General features: G+C 40.0%; 1 pseudogene; it reads left to right on the top strand.

Annotated features, from left to right (window-relative positions):
• Positions 1 to 8,346: 8,346 nt before the first annotated feature.
• On the top strand, positions 8,347 to 8,465 carry LOC145400912 (5S ribosomal RNA; annotated as a pseudogene).
• Positions 8,466 to 9,068: the final 603 nt, after the last annotated feature.

The raw sequence follows: 9,068 nt of genomic DNA, 5'->3' as shown, positions 1-9,068 counted from the left end.
GAGGAGCCACACCACAGCCACCTTGAAACATACTCTTCACTGTTTCTGATTGGCTGCTGTGATAATTCCAGCCATACTCAGTACTCTGCAACACAGCCTCTCCCTGGTGATCATATATTTATCATAATTTAAAGTTTATTTTCTGTTTTCCATGTTATCTTGGGTCAGGTGGGTGTTGTGCTGTTAAAACGTATTGAAAAACTATATCACCCTGCTGTGCTCAAAGACAGTCACATCTTGGTGGTATATGGAGTCAAATCAAAACAACGTCAGTACCATCCAGCTGTATACCATGGCAGGGATTGTAATATGCCAGTACACCCAGTCACGTCTTCCCACTTCTGACTGACTCATTCACTTTTCCACTGTTAAATCACTGTGCAGGTAAAGCATGTGCCACCGTTTTCCTGGTGATTAGCTGTACTCGTAGAACCTTCCATATGCAGTTATTATGGTGGCCACTTGTCATAGCAGCCACCAGAGGAGGTACTGTCTCCACGCCACCCAGTTCTTGGAGTCTGAGATTATCTTGTCCATAAATAATAGCAGTCAGTGGCCAGAGTGTTTTTTGTACATGTTGACAATGCAGGCTGATGTTGCAGATCAGTTATACTGCACTAGGTAATGTATCAGTGCTTATTGGTTAATAGTAGCATAATGACGTATCATGTTAGGTTGAGAGAGGCAGACTAAAAAAGACCTGGGATGAGGTCGTAGAGTGTGTCCTCAGGGATAAGGAACTGAATAGGGAGGCTGCCAGAGATCGAGCAGCATGGAGAGCTGCCATTAGGTAATCAAGGCCAACACATGCAAGCATGTTGGAGCCTTTAAAAATGATAAGAAAAAAATGAATGAATGAGATCAGCAGATGGAGTGTAACTACTGACTTAAGGCAGATGGGGCTTGACTTACTGATGTATTACAGATTTGAGTTTTAATGTGCAATGGACACACAGCAGCTGGAGCTTCACACACTGGCTTACCTCACTTGATTTAATGAGAAGCATGGGGGAGGGAAAGAGAAAGAAGACTATGGAAAGGAAAATGAAAAGGGAGAAAAATAATATTAGAGTAATATAATGAGTCCAGCCTCCCACACCATCTGTCAGCATCTGCACGTGAGAGTGGTTAGACAGAAGTTGCTTTGTTTTCACCTAGCACAGCTGGGCCACTCTCAATGCTTAAATACTGCACCAAGTCACTGTTGCATGAAATGGGATGAGATATAGGGTAGGAGTGAGTCTCCTTGGTTATTACTCAGATTGACCCACCAGTTTGAGTGTGTATGGACATGAATTGAGGTGAAAGAAATTGGAGATCTCTGTTAGTTTAGAAGAAATGTAGAGTATACAATAATAGTCTTATTATTTTCTCATGCATCACTCCATGACTCTTCTGTCCAAAGGTCATACATTTAGGGCTGTATTTTCTCTGGCTTAGGAGGTTTCATCACACACCATCCTCACTACTTTTTTTTTTGGACTGATTCCATAATACACAGCTTCACGGTTGTTTCCCTCTCCTTCCTCCTTCATTCTCCTTTTCTTCTTTCCTCCTACTTTTCCTTCTCCTTCCTCCCTGTTTCTCCTCTTCCTTCTTCTTCCCTCCTGCTTCTTCTCATCCTAATCCTCCTCATCTCCTCCTTCTCTTCCTCCATGCAACACATTTCACACATTGCCACTACAACCATCCAAAACCCTCCAGCTAAACAGCATGTGACCATGAATCTCCACTAGACACAGATCTCTCAGAAATTGCCCTTCCTAGAGAGAGATGAGTGTGCCTGGCCAGACTGTGCTGTGGCCTTCACTTTTCCCTGTTTTAGTCTATCTATCTATCTGTCTATCTATAGCCCGACGCCCTAATCCCGCAAAGGGTGGCCGCCAACACAAAATACAGCTAATAAACTCTCCACTTTACCCTCATTATAATGCGACTTCTCTTTACCCCCACACATTTACTCACCTCTGGCATCAGTCTTGACAATCGCAGCACATAATCCTTCAACATCAGCTCAACAAAGGACCTGTGGAAGTGGCTGGTTTCTTGCAGTCCATGGGGCTTATGTCCAGTTGAGCCTGGGACAACAACAAGTTATGTTACAACACTTCATACCAAAAAAGTCCTTTGTATGAAAAGGGTCTCAAATATAGAAGCGCCTGTGAAAAGGTTATTTTATATATATATATATATATATATATATATATACAGTATTTTGGTCTGATTATTTATACTGTAGTTGGTGTACCCACTTTTTAAAATATGTTCCCGGTAATATGTTTATAAGTTCTTATGTATGGGGATGGCTTTTATTTTAGTCTTGCTGCTGCCAGACTTTTATGTAATGGGAGAGCATCCAAATAGTGAAGGGTAAATAAAGGCTGTATCTGACAACTAACAACTCAGGTTGGAATAATCTGTCATAAACTGAATAAAATCATTTGAAGGCAGCAATTATTAAATATACTGTACAGTACAGCATCATAGTGATGGGATTGATAACTGTAGTAACACTCGGTCAGTACAAACAGAGTGGTCTCTATGTGGTGCCCTTATGTCTTCAAGTTATGAGGATGGCTCAGTGTGCTGGTGTGGGTGTAAGGAGGGCAGACAAGTTGATTGTCTCATGGTGTTACTAATCCGCCGTATTATTAGAGGATGTAAAAAACGAATGTTCGCTATAAATCACAGAAAGAGTTATGGTAAGTAAAAATTTATGCTGACTGACCCATCCTTATAACACAGGATGATTTGCTAGGTAGTGGCAAGGGCTGGGTAGTGTAAAGGCCTCCTTGTGTATTTATTGTATGTTATGTATGTTGGAGAGCAAGAGACTAATGAGGAGAGTGCATGTGAGTGAGGTGGAGGAGGGGAGGGGGACACCAAGGATAAGATGGAATGGAGAGGTATATGAGAGAGGGGAGTGTGAGGTGGGGGAGGGGCAGCAAAATGGCAGGGGACAGGGCAACATAGAGGTGATTTGTTTGTGGCCACCCCTTACTGGATGAAGGTGTCTGGCTGTAGATAGATAGATACCAGTAGATATATTTACTGGGGAGGAGCCGGGAGGGAGGGTTTGAAGGCAGCAAATAAATAATAGAACAATAGATACACTGTTACATCCCTGGCATAAACCCCTTCTTTTGTTTGGCGTCTTTTATTTCATTTAATTTTGCTGTTATTGTACTAGGTAATATTACTCAGCATAGGAGAGGCCCATAGTAGTGAAGGTGTTAATGTTGACCGAAAAAGACCTGGCACAAGGTTGTAGAGTGTGACCTCAGGGATAAGGGACTGAATAGGGAGGCTGCCAAAGATCAAGCAGTGTGGACAGCTGGCATTAGGTCACCAAGGTTGATGTATGCAAGCATGTTGGAGCTTTTATAAACGATATGATATCAGACATTAATTCCAAACCTTTCTCTGATGCTGGAAAAATCTTGAACAGCAGCGAGAGTAAAATGAAGAGCACATCCTCCGACTAAAGCGGTTGAGAGACGACATAATAGTTATTTTGTACCTTGTTATAGCTTAAGAGAGTTTATAGACAGACTAGGTTTATAAGTTATTGTTATAGCGCTTATTTGTGTGTTGAAGTCTCCTTGTTTCTCTGTTGTGTTAGTCTGTAAAGGAAATCTGTCTGAGGCACTGTTGACGCTGTGTACTGGCAGTTATGGAACCGAATTGTACCAGCGTGCACTGGCAGCTGATGATGATGTTACCACTTGGAGATTACTGTATGTGCATCATTCCCACTTCTACCACTATTACTACTACTACTACTACTAATACTACTATCACTACTGCTACTATCACTACTACTACTACCACCACCAACACCAGTAATAAGGATAATAATGATGGTAATAATAATAATAATAACAGTTGACCTTTTGTTACTCATTAGTGCCTCTTCATTGAAACTGGGCCAGGGGTCATGAAACACCACATTTACCAATAATGATACTGATATTAATATCGCATAATTCTGAGCATCTGTTTATGTGTGTGTGTTTACATGTGAGGTGAACCATTGGCTGCTTGATGTGTTTTGCAGTTTTAGTTGTGTATTTATGCTCTGGTCAGTACTGTATGTCATAAGTATAATAATATGTATACTGTATAAAACCAGGGTACAGGCTGAGAATAATATGGAGGGATGGAGTGGAGAGGTTTATGAGAGACGGAGGTGTGGACAGGGTGACATGGAGGCAGTTTGTTTGTGGTCACCCCTTACAGGATTGAGGCATCTGGCAATAGATAGATAGATAGATAGACAGTATATTCATTTACATACAGTTCTGTCTATATACTGTTAACGAGAGCCAGGCTCCTCAATCCCATAAGGGGTGGCCACAAACAAATCACCTCCATGTTGCCCTGTCCCCTGCCATTTAATTGCCCTCTCCACAACTTACAGCCCCCCCTCTCATATACCTCTCCACTCCATCTCTCCATCTCATTCTCAGTCTCCCCCTCCCTCAGTTGAAAGTGGTTAGTAGGCCCAGTGTTGACGGACCATCCATGGGTAGAGTGTAGACTGTAAAATATGAGACGTTAGTAAATTAAGTGTGAGAGAGAGAGAGAGAGAAAGCGTGAATCATGGAAATTGTACATGAAAATCTGTGCTACACTGATATGTAGCAACTTTGTAACCCTTATGGTTTGGGTAATATTTTTTTCTCTTAAGTATTTAGTGTGAGAGAGAGAGAGAGAATTTCCTAAGCTGAATGTAATAATTTGGTGGTAACAAGAGAGAGAGAGAAAATTTCCAGAGTTAAATGTAATAAGTTTGGGAGAGAGAGAATTTCCTGAGTTCAATATAATAGTTTGGTGGTAACGAGAATTAACTTTATTTAAATGTCACCATATTGAAGGCATTAAACTCAGCCTAAGGTAAGAACATTCCACCACAGCCTCGGCAAATTTCCTTCATCACATCGTAAAGTTTCAGGTATCTTTGTTTACTTAGTGTACTTAATGTGTAGTGGTTATTGTTGTAATAAATGTTAAATACATATGGTTTTTGTTTAAGTGTGTTTGTACCTGAAAATGTAAAGAAGAAGAGTTATTTTGATTCTTTGGTATAATATTAATGTGCAGATTATTATAAGTTTGAAAGGAAATATGGTATATTGGAAATTAGTGAAAGGTCCCTACGTGTCAAGTGGGTTGGTGGAGGGTTAGTGCCCCTCCCTGTAAAATAAATAACTCAGAGTCAAATGGCCACCCCGTACGGGATTATGACGTCTGGCAATAGATAGATAGATAGATAATATAAAATATAATGTGAGGTTGGAAGGAATGAGTGAGGGGGATGGCCAGAGCAAATGTATGAATGGGTAAGTGGGAAATGTAGATGGGATAAAGAATGCAGGAAAAAATGAGAAAGTAATGGTCAGGAATGATTTGGTAGTGATTCTTGAATGTTTGATGGAAGGGGTAATATTAGAACTGACATGGCAAGGAATGTTTTTTTTTTTTTTTTTTTTTTTTTTTTTTTTAGGTGGGAAAAAAAAAAAAAAAAGAAAACTAGAAACAAGATAAATAAAAGGGAATGTAGGAGTGGAAAAACATGGATGGGAAGGAGTTGTTGGTACCCTAAGTTACAAAAATAAAGAAAAACCGAGAGTGTTCAGCATTCAGTGATGGAAGATTCCCTTCAAAAAATGTCATTTAAGACAAGGAAGTGAGCAAGTAGGGAGATGGAGGATGGGAGAATGATATAGCATGAAAAACATGTGCATGGAGGTGTCCCCACTGAAGAAATAGTTGACCATCTGAATGTGAATATTGTAGAGAACCGAGAAAAGAGTCGGAGGAGGATTAAAATATATCTGGGTATGGGGAATGAAATTACAGTATATAAGGAAGGTAGGGGAAAGGTTTGTGTTATGGTAGAATGATGTGGAAGTGGGAGTGGTAGAGGGTGTAAAAAAGTTGCTGGACAGGGAAGACTGGGAAAAATAATAAGGATTAAGATAAATATGAGTTAGTGTTGATTGAAAAGCCCGCAAGGAACCTTACAAAGAAGAAGAAGAAGATTAAAGCTCAAGGTATTTTGGGATATTTTACTTAATTTACTCTGGCTGTGTGATTATTTAATTTCTTTGGGCTATATACATCATCAGCCAAGCATTTGACCGGAATATCAATGGCAACCCTTGATACAGGTGACGATTGAGTGGTACGGTACTTCACTCATGCACAAGATTACTAATTCAAAAAGATTCTTGGCAAGTTGGCCTGTCCTGTATATCGTATTTCTTCCTGAATGAATGAAGAAAAATACTTTAGTTTTCATGGCGTTCTGAAAAATGAAATAAAGGAACGATCTGATCTCATGCTGGCCTATTATATTTCATTTTTAGTGTCGGGTATTTTTACTTCCTCCATTAAGCCAATATGCATATCTTACTGTATAGGCCTATGTTCTTTCAAGGAATTTTCTATGCCATACATTTTTTTTTCTTTTAATAAGGGGCAAATGTTCAGATATTGTAAAATGTCAATTAAAATCAGGTATGATTTTACTTTTTTCTTTTTATTTTTTTTACTGGCTGAAATCCTGCGCCCAATTACAGCCACTGAGAGTAGGCTTATATTATACGTTAGTTATTTATAAACAGTTCTGTAAACATCACTTGAAAACCAATCATAACTTCAAAACTACCAGGCACTGTAAAAGTACAGCCACTTTTTTTTTTCCTATTGACTTAGAAGGTCCACTTATATTATTTTAGTTGCAAATACATTGTACATAGTTTACAAGGAAAGGATTCACCATCTCCCAGCTTTGTGTGTTGTCACATCTGCACCAGAAGCCTATTAAGTTAGGTTCTAAACAGTTGAGATAACATGAAACTTGGAACTGGAGTTTTTGTGATGAAAAAAGTCACAAGAAAGAAAAAAGAAACTGATCAGTCTCGAAAAACACTTCTAAAGTCATGCCAGGTGCAGCCAGTACAGGTACCTATATTAACTAAAACATTACATCATTAAGCAGCGTTGGGTCTGGTTAGTACTTGGATGGGTGACCGCCTGGGAACACCAGCAGATGTTGTTGGCATCCCTACGTGTCAAGTGGGGTTGGTGGAGGATTAGTGCCCCTCCCTGTAAAACAATTAACTCTAAGCCCTTGGCCACCCCGTTTGGGATACATGGCGTCTGTCAATGAATGAATGAAAATTAGTGGTAGGTGGTGGCAACCATCATCCACTCACTTGATGTAGTGCTGCCTACTTCTTCCTTAGCCTTTATCATTCTTTTTCTGTGTCTGTCCTCCTCTCTTCCTATTTCTCCCATCTTTCCTGTCACTTCTCATTGCTTTTCTTTCCTTCACAGGTGGCTTTACATTGAGTGACAAGCCAAATGGTTTCCTGTAAGCCAAGAAACCATTTACAACGCTGGGTGGTAACCATATAGCCAAACCATACGTGCTCCCTACGTGTCAACAAGTGGGTAGGTGGAGGGTTAGTGCCCCTTCCCGTAGAACAAATAGCTCAAAGTCAAATGGCCACCCCTTACGGGATTATGGCATCTGGCAATAGATAGATAGATAGATAGAATTGCAACTTGACTTCCAGAAAAAAGGATATATTTTATTATATTCTTGTTACTTAGCTTTATTCAGAGTGTGACCTCAGGGATAAGGGACTGAACAGGGAGACTGCCAGAGATTGAACAGCTTGGAGAGCCGATGTACAAAACAATACAACCAGAGACATTTTGAAGTGGATGGGTTAGATAGTGGATAACCTTCATTAGTCCTTTCAGTGTTAGAGGTCTTTACTAACTTAGGTATAATTGTGTGGAGGCAGCAGGAAGAAAATACATAGAAAACCAGTAATCAGAATGAAGGGGTGGTCAAAAGTGCATGAAGAAGTGCCTGTTTACCCATTTAGTAAAAGGATGTTTGTAAATAATATTCTTTTTGTAAATATTATTATTGCGGTGTCCAGAAGATATGGTTCAAATGTTGAAGATTTGTGAACTGGAGGGTTAGGGCTGACTTTCATCAAATGCCGTCACTGTAAGAGGTGTGAGACAGACTGAGGTTCAGAAAAAAAGAACAGCTACCACCAGCAACAACAACAACAACAACAAAATTAGGTCCAAAGCAAGCTGAATAGTCATCTGAAGCAGCAAGAGTACACAGTTTATATTGCTGCCTTAGATACCGCACGTGTTTGTTAATGTTGTGACATTGTACAGTACCGGCATTAAGTTGTGTGGCATCAGGTGCAGTGTTATATTGTGTTTATGTTTGGCATCCTTTGTTGTGTTTGTGTGAGAACAGGGATGGGTGGTGTTCATAATGTATACACGGGCAAGATTTTTTTCACCACTCATGACCATACCACGTTGAGTACACCGCTTCCTGTCCGATCAGTGAAGTTAAGCAACGTTGGGTCTGGTTAGTACTTGGATGGGTGACCGCCTGGGAACACCAGATGCTGTTGGCATAACGTTCTCCCTACGTGTCAAGTGAGGTTGGTGGAGGATTAGTGCCCCTCCCTGTAAAACAATTAACTCTAAGCCCTTGGCCACCCTGTTTGGGATACATGGCGTCTGGCAATGAATGAATGATGAACTCCCAGATAAGCAGTACATACCATCATCATCATCATCATCAATAAGAATAGATAAGGATAGACTTAAAAAGAATATTGTTAAAAGATTAGGATAGCGTAAAACAATATTGTCATCAAAATCATACACCATGTCCCTTCGTGTAGTGTAAAGGTGACCAAAAAGGGAGGATGGTGGTGTGGACTGGAAATGCTTTAACTAAACCACCCACAAAAGGAGAATGGAGTCTCAACCAATATCCTCTGTCTCTCTGTCTCTCTCTCTCTCTCTCTCTCTCTCTCTCTTTTTAATGCAAGGAAGGAGAAACCAAAGGCCAGAAACATTCAAATTGTTCCCTCCGAGGAAAAAAAATAAAAAACAAAATAACAGAGCCAAATTCAAGTTCCATTCATTTTGAGATTCCTGGAGACATTACTTTTATAAGACTGGAGATTACAGGCAGTAGGAAATACAGACAGAGGAAGATAGTTCTTGTT

The sequence above is a fragment of the Coenobita brevimanus genome, chromosome 53 (genome assembly GCF_032717465.1).
Source record: "Coenobita brevimanus isolate Jiangsu-jjx chromosome 53, ASM3271746v2, whole genome shotgun sequence".
Lineage (NCBI taxonomy): Eukaryota > Metazoa > Arthropoda > Malacostraca > Decapoda > Coenobitidae > Coenobita > Coenobita brevimanus.
The sequence above is the reverse complement of the archived record's forward strand: the minus strand, read 5'-3'. Positions and strand labels throughout refer to the sequence as shown.